Source organism: Schistocerca nitens, chromosome 3 (genome assembly GCF_023898315.1).
Source record: "Schistocerca nitens isolate TAMUIC-IGC-003100 chromosome 3, iqSchNite1.1, whole genome shotgun sequence".
NCBI lineage: Eukaryota > Metazoa > Arthropoda > Insecta > Orthoptera > Acrididae > Schistocerca > Schistocerca nitens.
Window position 1 is genome coordinate 617147210 of NC_064616.1, and position 12485 is coordinate 617159694.

The window sequence follows — 12485 nt, forward strand, 5'->3', positions numbered from 1 at the left end:
CTTTCTCTTGATATAAATATTGTATTTTGGATAAGGATATCGGTAATTGTGGACAGGTTATCTGTTTGGTGACACTATACATGGAACTTGAGTAGTTGTGTGTGACTCAGATTCCTCAGAAGTCAGTGCCAGGTGACTGACTGCTACAGATTATGATGTTTATCAGCCTCTGTCTGGTCGAGGATCGCAGAAGATAAGCATATATAGTTTACAGTTCTGTACTGCTATTAGCAGTTGCTCTGTAGGCTTAACTGACTGTATTATGTGTGAAAGTGGTTTATCTTGTCTCCATCATGTAGTACAACAGTGGAGACAAGTCATTAGTGGCCGTTTAAACACCATCTCGACTCGACCCAGTGGGGTTGCTGCAGATGCCTGCTTGTCACCTGCTCCGCCATTGTTTGCTGCCTGAAGACTTCTGGTAGCCACATGAATAGGCCAGCTGTTTGCCCACGTCCGTGACATGGCCAACGGCGTCCCTTGCTTCTGGTCCGTTCCATCCGCACATCATGTTGTTGCTTCCAGTGTGTCTTGCAAAGCTTTTTGTGCATCCTGTGCCCACTGTTATCCACAATTAGTTTCAGATTTACACAAATACTATACAGTACATAACACAAAATCATTGACATTTCTCTGTTATGAAATATAAAATTTTAAGATGCATTTACTTATGAGGTCACTTATCTTTACATTTATTATTGTTCTACTTGTACAATCAGCCAATATGCTAACTTATTTACTATTATTATTTTGGTCAAAACCTATGTACAAGTAAATGTTAATTATAAAAGAACATTTCTCAATATTTGTCGTTTTTGATTATTAAATATCTGTCTGCACCTGTATACCTATGAAAAATACATGTTCATTAGTTGTCCATACAACAGTAGCATTATGATCCTCACCAAATCCCAAAGTTAATAGTTGCAAATACTACTTGTTAAAGTATTTTTTAAACTACTGGCCAGTAGAATGTTGATACTAGTCTAACTACAACCCTATTCCGAGTACTACTGTCGTTGGGTATCACATGATCGTCCGGTCTCATGGCTCTTGGTTTCGTCGTGGATGTCGTCGTGAATAACTGTGAACAATAATATGCGCGTCTGCCCACACAGACTTACACAAATGAATGGTTAGGTGGGCCTCTTCTTCATTTCATGCTTCGGCTTACTTCCTGTGGACAATCATAAATTACATAGCAAGTTTAGTACAAAATTACTGATTCTTTCTTTAATCATACTTCAAATACCTTTTCTCATGATTTTTTTCAGTAATACCTTCTCTGTCACTGTCCCATTTTTCTGGAGCTGCTGTTACTACGGTTATCTGGTGTTCTCCTCTTCTTCTCATGTTAATAAAGTTACTTTTTATTTTTACTAGTGCTACCTCGCAAAGTAAATGTTATATTGCTAGAGGAGGCCGAAATGCACGCTATAAGCTCACGCAGGATGGCGTGAGGTCTGAAACAGGATACGTAATGAATGCTATAAAGAAAAGTACGTAGTTGCTGGAATACTTAACTTTAATCCACAATTGGTGAACATTGGTCTTGTTACTGTACATGCTTCATTAGATACATAGCAAAGGATAAATGGCGCCTTGCTAGGTCGTAGCAATTGACTTAGCTGAAGGCTATGCTAACTATCGTCTCGGCAAATGAGAGCGTATTTGTCAGTGTGGCGTCGCTAGCAAAGTCGGCTGTACAACTGGGCGAGTGCTAGTGAGTCTCTCGAGACATGCCGTGTGGTGGCGCTCGGTCTGCGATCACTGACAGTGGCGACACGCGGGTCCGACATGTACTAATGGACCGCGGCCGATTTAAAGCTACCACCTAGCAAGTGTGGTGTCTGGCGGTGACACCACAGTAAAGATGTCACAGTACATTATATAAAGTCACTGCTTATCAACACGACTGCCATGCCCTTACGTATTACCCACTATGACATGTGCTTTGAATGTACAACATTCTTATCTTCCTTTAATAAATGTTACATGTCTGTATCCCCTTATTACACTTCCATTTCATGTGCTATAACACTCAAACAATATGTCGGTGAGCTCATACGGTATTCCGCAGAACTGGCCGACATGTACACAATTATTACGTCTCTCTGACCAGTACAAATACAACATTTCCATATACAAATAACGGTGCGCCACCTGCGTGTCACCGCAAACCACTACTAGCAAGTCACTCATTTCAGATCCCATTGATAAACATGTAAAATAGACCCTCATTTCATGAAGTCGGTCTAAAGTTTCCTTTTCAAAATGCTGACATTCTCTGATAATACGTTCCATATCAATTGGGTAACAAACTTACCCATTCACACATCTCTACAACGTTTTGCAGTACCACGCGTTCCTCATTTTTACTTTATTCCTTCATGGACACACCGAGCGAGGTGGCGCAGTGGTTAGACACTGGACTCGCATTCGGGAGTACGCTGATACCAAAGGCGATTGTTCTGTGTACTATTTTTTATAAAAAATTATTATTCCTAGAAACCCTCTCAGTTGTTTTCTGGTTGTGGGAGTGGTAAACTTTACAATTGGTGCCATCCTCTCTGCGTCGGGACTAATCCCTTCTCCTGTCATCACATGTCCCAGAAAGCTAACCCTACTGCTCCCAAAATAAGACTTATCAATGTTTGCCGTCACCCAATACCTTTTCAAACTGCTATCAATGTATCGTCTACATAACACGTGAGCTTCTCTTTTAACTCTTCCCTCAATATTTTGCTAAAACACCTGATAAATGCAGCTGAAGATATATTCAATCCAAAAGGGAGCCTTATGAATTGATAACACCTTCCGAAGGCAATAAAGGCCGTGTATTTTCGGCAGTCAGGATCGAGTTCTATCTGCCAAAAGCTCTATAGCAAATCAAGTAAGGAAAACACCGAAACCCCGTGAAATCTTTGAAGGAGCTCCTTAAGCCTTTCAGGGCGGATTTTCATTCTAGAAACAACCCCCTGGCTGTGGCTAAGCCATGTCTCCGCAATATCCTTTCTTCCAGGAGTGCTAGTTCTACAAGGTTCGCAGGAGAGCTTCTGTGAAGTTTGGAAGGTAGGAGACGAGGTACTGGCGGAATTAAAGCTGTGAGGACGGGGCGTGAGTTATGTTATCTAGATTCTCGAGTTTCGAATCACTCTTCCTGTTAATTTCATTAATCTGCTCACGTTCTGACCTGAACTCTGCTCTATTCTCATTATTTTCTCTACACTCTTCACTCTGAACTGCATGTTGGTCCGTGAATTGTAGTTTTCAACAGCTCGCTGGAATTTGAGCTTTTATTGCCTTCACATCAAATCTGATTTTTATTTTATTCTCTTTCCCTAACGTTAACTCTCCTCTTCGTAGATGAATGATAGCTTTCTGCGCTGATAGAAAATCTACACCGATTATTATATCAGCTGTTAGTTTCGGTATTATGAGCAGATTTGCAGTCATATGGTGTCCTTGGCATTCAAAATCTAGATGTGTTTGTTGCGATGGCTCTGAGCACTATGGGACTTAACTTCTGAGGTCATCAGTCCCCTTGAACTTAGAACTACTTAAACCTAACTAACCAAAGGACATCACACACATCCATGCAAGAGGCAGGATTCGAATCTGCAACCGTAGCGGTCGCGCAGTTCCAGACTGAAGGGCCTAGAACCGCTTGGCCACTCCGGCCGCCTCCATACCCTTCCCAACTAACACATCTCGTACCTTTGTTTTTTGCACTGTGAGCCTCTGTGGATTAACTTAACCCTTTCATTTAGCGAACAGCCTGTCTAAAATAGCTGAGAGTTCACTTCCACTATCTATTACAGCAGTACTCATAATTGCTGCAATTTGTACTTTTACCACCAGATAGATTTCCTGTTTGGGTAACGTTTCCTTTTCGTAAAGTAATATCTCCCTCATGTCCTCATATTCTATAATATTTATATTATTACTTCCGAGACGGTTTATGGGCGCATTTTCTCTAGTGCCCGTCGTATGGCCTAGTAATTGTTCATTTTCCATGTTATTTTGGTGTTCTCTCCCAGGGTTAGGTGGTCTAATTTCAACTGATTGTTCCCGATTCCTGTTGTTATTCATTCCACCCCATCCTTGGTCAGCCCGTTGACGAGTTTCTCTATTGTCGCCCCATGATGCGCCATTATTTTGTTGCTTCTACATGCGTTCATTTTGTTGCCTATATTCTGTGCCATTGTTTCTCCACTGTACATTGTTCCCACTACGATATCTATAGTCCATGTTTTGACGAGGCGGCCGATTTACATTGTTTTGCCAATTATGGCCTCTACTATTCCCTCGGTCGTTCTCCCTTCTTTCACTCTGCACATCTCTCTAATTACGTTTTTCTCTCGCCTGCTGCTCGTTGAAAGCGAATTCCAACTCTCTTAGGATACCCTTGAATCCTTCTACATCACTGTCACATCAACCGACGAGCGTTTGCTGGTAGGAAACCGGCAACGTCGTGTACCACAATCTTATGATCTCAGCCGGTCTGCATGGGTCGTCCAAATACTGATTTTTCGTGGTCAATTTTTCGAAATACTTCACCGGACTATGGAATCCTGAACTCTCCAAATCTTTGCTCATCATTATTTCCTGTTTATCCTGTCCTGTGTCTCCTTGGACCAATAGCTGTTTAAAAATGCGTCACGAAACTTTTCGTATGACGTGCACGTTTCTGCAATGTTCCTCATGCATTGAGCCGATGTTACCCCGATATGTGAACAGACGAAGTTCAGTTCGTACATCAGAGGCCAGTGAGGAGGTAATGATAAAAAAAACTGTCCAATAAAAGTTTTGGGGTGTAAAACATTACCCTCGTCTTTGTAATGCTGAGATTTTCGCACTGAAATGAAATGCTTATATTCGAAAATTTCATTAGAATTTCTTCCCACTTGGCCTGCCACATTCTCACTTGGCGCTAACGTTTCCTGTCTACCGTTACCTTGGGCGTCCTCTCTTCTACTCCCTGTCACGTTTTCATCACTGGAAAACTGTCCCATGGTGCGCATTATCGGGTAACAATTATGCATATGATATATCTCATTGCTGTTCTCCGTATTCGCAATTTGTGTCCCAGTCGTGCCCTGTACAGGCGCGGGGAACATATCTCTAGCGATATTTCGTTGCTCTGCAGATACGCTTTCAATCTGTAGTAGACGAGCAACTCTTACTTTCGAGCACATTCTAATATCGTCTGGGCTGGGACATGATTGTGTAGAGTTTGAATTGGCTCTTTCGGTTTCTGTTATTTTCAAACCGCCTACTATTTCTTTTCTGAGAGGTGATTTTTACCTTGGTTGCGACCTGACTTCCTGAGATAATTGCTTAATTTCGCTTTCTACGTTCTGTTTAAATTGGGAGAGCTCCGCAGCCAGTGTCTTATTTGGTGCAATTTCTGTCTTTGGCAGCTGCGTTATTTCTACTTGTTTCACGCGCCTCTGCAACTTCGTTAATGAACCTCTGCCTGTCTTTGTCGTGTTTTCTGACTTCTCTAATGTTTCAAGAGCAATCCGCTTTGCGCCCCTCGCTAGTAATCGCGCCTCGTTCGCGGTTTTTCTGACCTCCGCAATCTCTCGTTCTAGTTTTTCACTTCCCTCGTTTCATGTTTTATTGATTGAATTTCGACACTAACGTTTTGAATTTTACTTCGTCTTTCATCACTAACCTTTTGAATTTGACTTCCCATTTCAGAGCGTACTTTATCATTCCCCTTTTTTATTTGTTCTCCCAATTCACTTCGCATTGCTTTTAGGTAAGCAAGGATGTCCAACATACCTGTGTTATCTCAATCTTTTCTTCTATTGTGACTTTCTCTTGCTACTCATATGTGATCTCCCCTTTTCCATTTCCATTTCTTGGTATTCAAGAAAGTCATCACTGCATGCCCTTGATATGCTATCTTGTGGCGATGTCACTGATGGCGATCTACCACAATTCTTAGTTGTTCTGCGTTCTCTTGGACTCCCTACATTATAGCCCCGTATCTTTACGATTGCCTCAGTGTGTCTCTGTTCCTCATCTTTGTTATCAGATTGCCCACCACGGGCTTGATGTGTCTATCATCCTCACAAAATTCCCTTTGATCGGTGTTCTCCTCACCAGAGCCTTGTGCTGCTAACATAGCTAACTTTTTCTCATCCCATAGGCTTTCTTGACTACCCCGTGTATCTGCCATTTCTGTATTGTCACAACTAGTGCTCTGTTGTGCTACTAAGCGCGCTTTTGCCCTAGTTAACATGGACTGATCCCTGATAACAGTTCTCTCTTAAAGGTACACAATCTACATTGCCCACATTTCTTGTTCAAATGTGTGTGAAATCTTATGGGACTTAACTGCTAAGGTCATCAGTCCCTACGCTTACACACTACTTAACCTCAATTATCCTAAGGACAAACACACACACCCACGCCCGAGGGAGGACTCGAACCTCCACCAGGACCAGCCGCACAGTCCATGAGTGCAGCGCCTTAGACCGCTCTGCTAATCCCGCTCGGCCCACATTTATTATGTAACAGGCATATAACATAAAATATCTACAACAAAGGAGCTAAACTAATGGCAATATTGTGAACGAGCAGCGTTGTTACAATACGACAAAACCTAAATGTCAATAAATTGAAGCCAGCACGTGAAGCTCAACACCTCTGACAAGAAATACATTAAAATACACAAATATTATTTTTAATGTTATTGTGTGACTTTACCACTGCAAACTATACACGCAAGATGGTGATCACTATCAATAATACCTAAATATTATAAATGGGAAAAATTTTTTTTGAACATTTCTGGGGTTTCAAACCACTTTATGACTATAATCAGAAGACTGTAAGTAGAATCCTGGCAGGGTCGCCATATCCAAGATGCTCCTTCATGTGTGTGTAAAATTAATGTGCGCAACGGAAAATAATGGACGCTAAAACGATGATTTGGCCCCGTCTGACTATCCCCCTGAAGCAGATCTTAGGATCTCTTAATGCTCTTTAACATATAAATTACAACCTTAATATAATTGAATGACTAAGGCAACTGATACTACTAAATGATAATCATTGTTTCTTATTATACACTCCTGGAAATGGAAAAAAGAACACATTGACACCGGTGTGTCAGACCCACCATACTTGCTCCGGACACTGCGAGAGGGCTGTACAAGCAATGATCACACGCACGGCACAGCGGACACACCAGGAACCGCGGTGTTGGCCGTCGAATGGCGCTAGCTGCGCAGCATTTGTGCACCGCCGCCGTCAGTGTCAGCCAGTTTGCCGTGGCATACGGAGCTCCATCGCAGTCTTTAACACTGGTAGCATGCCGCGACAGCGTGGACGTGAACCGTATGTGCAGTTGACGGACTTTGAGCGAGGGCGTATAGTGGGCATGCGGGAGGCCGGGTGGACGTACCGCCGAATTGCTCAACACGTGGGGCGTGAGGTCTCCACAGTACATCGATGTTGTCGCCAGTGGTCGGCGGAAGGTGCACGTGCCCGTCGACCTGAGACCGGACCGCAGCGACGCACGGATGCACGCCAAGACCGTAGGATCCTACGCAGTGCCGTAGGGGACTGCACCGCCACTTCCCAGCAAATTAGGGACACTGTTGCTCCTGGGGTATCGGCGAGGACCATTCGCAACCGTCTCCATGAAGCTGGGCTACGGTCCCGCACACCGTTAGGCCGTCTTCCACTCACGCCACAACATCGTGCAGCCCGCCTCCAGTGGTGTCGCGACAGGCGTGAATGGAGTGACGAATGGAGACGTGTCGTCTTCAGCGATGAGAGTCGCTTCTGCCTTGGTGCCAATGATGGTCGTATGCGTGTTTGGCGCCGTGCAGGTGAGCGCCACAATCACGACCGCATGCGACCGAGGCACACAGGGCCAACACCCGGCATCATGGTGTGGGGAGCGATCTCCTACACTGGCCGTACACCACTGGTGATCGTCGAGGGGACACTGAATAGTGCACGGTACATCCAAACCGTCATCGAACCCATCGTTCTACCATTCCTAGACCGGCAAGGGAACTTGCTGTTCCAACAGGACAATGCACGTCCGCATGTATCCCGTGCCACCCAACGTGCTCTAGAAGGTGTAAGTCAACTACCCTGGCCAGCAAGATCTCCGGATCTGTCCCCCATTGAGCATGTTTGGGACTGGATGAAGCGTCGTCTCACGCGGTCTGCACGTCCAGCGCGAACGCTGGTCCAACTGAGGCGCCAGGTGGAAATGGCATGGCAAGCCGTTCCACAGGACTACATCCAGCATCTCTACGATCGTCTCCATGGGAGAATAGCAGCCTGCATTGCTGCGAAAGGTGGATATACACTGTACTAGTGCCGACATTGTGCATGCTCTGTTGCCTGTGTCTATGTGCCTGTGGTTCTGTCAGTGTGATCATGTGATGTATCTGACCCCAGGAATGTGTCAATAAAGTTTCCCCTTCCTGGGAAAATGAATTCACGGTGTTCTTATTTCAATTTCCAGGAGTGTACATTTATTGTACATTAAAAACAATTCTTTATTACAAATGTGTGTATTTCCTAACTAAAATATCTGAGCAATTCCCCAACTTTGCTCCTTTTTATGGCCATGCAATCTAACATAAATAACGAGAAATGACGGGCATCATCTACATACCAAACAATAGAAGACACTACTTTCGAAGATGATCTATGGTGGTGTGGAACCTCAGTGGAAAGAAACTAACGTGATCACAGTTGTTTAGCTTTATAGCCCTAATAAGATGAATCAGTTAGCAATATCACCATATGTACTGCATCTGGCACTTCGGAGTTATGGTTCTCATACTCGTCTGTGAAGATGGAAGAACTCCAGCCACAAAATAAATTCTTTCAAACACTAGGATGGCAGAAGGCGGTCCTCTGACTAATATATTGTAATACTGTCTTCTCCTCTCTGTGGTCTACAGACGAGAACCACAAACTCCCAGTTACAAGGACGGAGTTCAAATAACGTCTCAATGTAAGTACAAGCAGAAGAAGTGCTCTCAAATACTGAATGCTACGTACTCAACGACGACGTCCAACCCAGAGGCGAAGTCCAGAATCGTATAAGTTCGCCACAGTACAGTGTCTAACCGTTATAACTACGAACTCTCCTGAGAGCAAAGACAGCAAGTTTGTCTGTACCGGCCGCGGTGGTCTCGCGGTTCTAGGCGCGCAGTCCGGAACCGTGCGACTGCTACGGTCGCAGGTTCGAATCCTGCCTCGGGCATGGATGTGTGTGATGTCCTTAGGTTAGTTAGGTTTAAGTAGTTCTAAGTTCTAGGGGACTGATGACCACAGCAGTTGAGTCCCATAGTGCTCAGAGCCATTCTGTCTGTACCAACAAAGCTGATACTGAGCGACCGTCACAAACGGGCGCTCAAAAACGGAAGACCACTTCTCTACACCACTGGCCTCCCAGCACAGCTCGGCTCCCCTCCCTCGTAACTCTGAAAGCGATTCATCTTCTAGAAACCACGGAATATTCTCCCTCTCTACAGATTCTTCCGAACGCTAACCAACCATATTTTAGCCTTTTGTCGTCCAGCGCGGAATGTTTACGAGGAAATACCTATACTCATACAATGGTACGCTTCTGAGTAAAAATCCGCGGAAATAACCCAGTCTGTGTGATTTCCGAGGTGACACTTCCTCGTTCTTCTCAGCTGCGTCCAAGATTTTCGTAGTTTCCGAAGTACAATCCTTCCGGCCTAGCTACAAAACCGACCAGCCACCGCTGTATTGCGTTTCCGCGACCAGGTGTCCAGACTGTCCGTCGTGTCACTTCCTGTGTCAAGCAGGACAAGCACACCTGTGAGGGCTTTTTTTCCACCCAGGGCTTGAGTTATGCCTACCGTTTCATCTCCACTGGCGTTCCAATCTCTGCTAGTGTAGGCAATCATTCATTATGCCGTTTTTATAATAAAGACACTCCGTCATCTTTCATGCAAAAGCGTTATCAATTATTTACAAGGCGTACGTGACAATGTCAATCTCTTTAAATATTCACTTATACGGTGTACAACCTAGCAAATGATACCTAATTGTGGTTGTAGATCACAGCAAAGTATGTAGATGAGTGCTTGTAAGGAGCGAAATTATAGCCACCTTACACCATTACCCCTGAACATCTGTAACGTCATTCCGGAATCGCCCTGAATATTCTTCTTGTATGAATACTCTCGATCATTTCTTTCTTTCTATATACCTATGGTATCATATCTAGCCTTAATTATTTCATTCTTTATTAAATTCCATTCCTCTTTAAGTCAACTAATCTCAACGATTTTGCTTAGGTTTACCTCAGAGAATTTCTACTTCATATCTTTCTGTCCTAAATCTTCGGCATTCCCTTTCATTGTATACTCCGTTTTCTTCTATTTTCTTGAATTTAATCTTACTGTTCATCACTGATGGGTTATACTCTGAACCGCCATCAACATCCGGGTGTTCTCACTAGTCCATATTTTGATCTCTAAATCTTTGCCTAAGCAGTCCAGCTGATATCTCCCTTTGGCTCCTTGCCTTTTCCAAGTACACCTTCTATTCTTTTGCGTGTAGAAGAAAGTGTTCGCTGCTACAACTTGGTTCCCATAACATAACTCTAAATACCTCAGTCCTCTCTTATTTATTTCACTTAGTCATAATTTCCTGTTGCCATACATTACATTCCTTTTCCTGCATTAGCGTCGCATTCACCTGTGATCGTCAAATTTTCATCTCCTTTTATATATTTTATTAATTCCTCTATTTCGTCATACATTCTCACTCTTTCTTTATCACCAGCTTGCCGTGTGGACATGTAAACGTGTAAAATGGCGGTTGGTGTTGACTTTTGTTCAATACTCAGATGAATAAATCGATCGCCGCGTTGCTCATATTAACACGCCCTGTTAAAATGCCACAAGATCATTTCATTTTTTACCTACTTCCCTCTTCATAGCGGTGCCGACACCTGTTATCATCCGATCAGAAATCTCTGTCCTGTTTCTAATTCGCTTTACTAACAGTTACCAAGCCTAGCTTGTCGCCTCTTATTTCGTTTCTAGTTTCTATGCAAGATTCAGATTTTTTTCGTTTTCCTAGTTTGAGTATCTATAAACTTCCTTGAGGCAAGCTGAGAATAGTTTGGTGATATGAAATCTCTTTGTCTGGCTCCTCTTTTGAATTCGCCATTCTCCTGATGATGAAGTCTGATGGAAGCTGTAGCATTGAGTTATATAAGGGCCAATCAAGAAGTTTCATTTCGAAGGACACATTAATCCCTTGTCTAGCTATCGATGTTTATACAGGGTGTTCGGGGAGGAAAGGTAAATATTTTACACAGTGATAGTATAAGTAATTCTGAACAAAAAATGTTATATGACCATAGGTCCACAAATGCTTCGTCAGGCAGGTATGGGTACTGAAAGGAACTTCAATTCTGCAAAACTGATGTGCACAACGTGAACGTATACGCAACACAACTGGACCGTAACGTGATTTTCTTGAAAACAATGTTACAGAGAAGTACAGTTATGTTACACAATTTTACATAATGTTTATTTACTTTGCATTTAGTACATAATGCATTACAACATGCATGTTACATGTATTCAGTTCAAATAGACGTACCACGTCTTTTACAAACGGCTTTAACACTTATCGTACAGATGTTGTACAGTTCACAGAACAGGTTCGAATATCCCACCATGAACGTCAACGCACTTTTGCGCTCTAGCGATAACATGTTGTGTTGCTAGTTCAGTTGCCTGTGGCTGGTTCCTAATCAATTCAGCAGCGTCAATGACGCGAAGAAGCAGTTCATCTCGTGTATTTACCTTCACTTTATGCAGCTCTGATTTCATACAGCCCAATAAACAGAAATCTAAAGGTGTAAGGTCAAGTGATCTTGGAGGCTAGTTAATAGCACCGCCACGGCCAATCCAGCGATTGGGGTAGGTGCGGTTGAGGTAACGTAAGGTAACATGTGGAGAGGCACCGTCATGTTGAAAGTACATTCCAGTTCGCTTGGCTAAAGGAACGTCTTCCAATAGTTCCACAAATGAATTTTCCAAACAATGCAAGTACCTCTCTCCCGTCAATCGGTGATTGATAATAAACGGACCTATCGAAAGGTTGCCGATCATGCGGCACCAAACATTTATGACAAAACGAACTTGGAAATTGCTATCCGCTGAAGCGTGTGTATTTTCCTGTGACCATCGATGATTATTGCGTGTGTTGTTTAAAAAAAAATATGTGTGAAATCTTATGGGACTGAACTGCTAAGGTCATCAGTCCCTAAGCTTACACACTACTTAACCTAAATTATCCTAAGGACAAACATACACACCCATGCACGAGGGAGGACCTGAACCTCCGCCGGGACCAGCCGCACAGTCCATGAGTGCAGCGCTTCAGACCGCTCGGCTAATCCCGCGCGGCGTGTGTTGTTTATTCCATGCCGCGAAAACTGGGCTTCG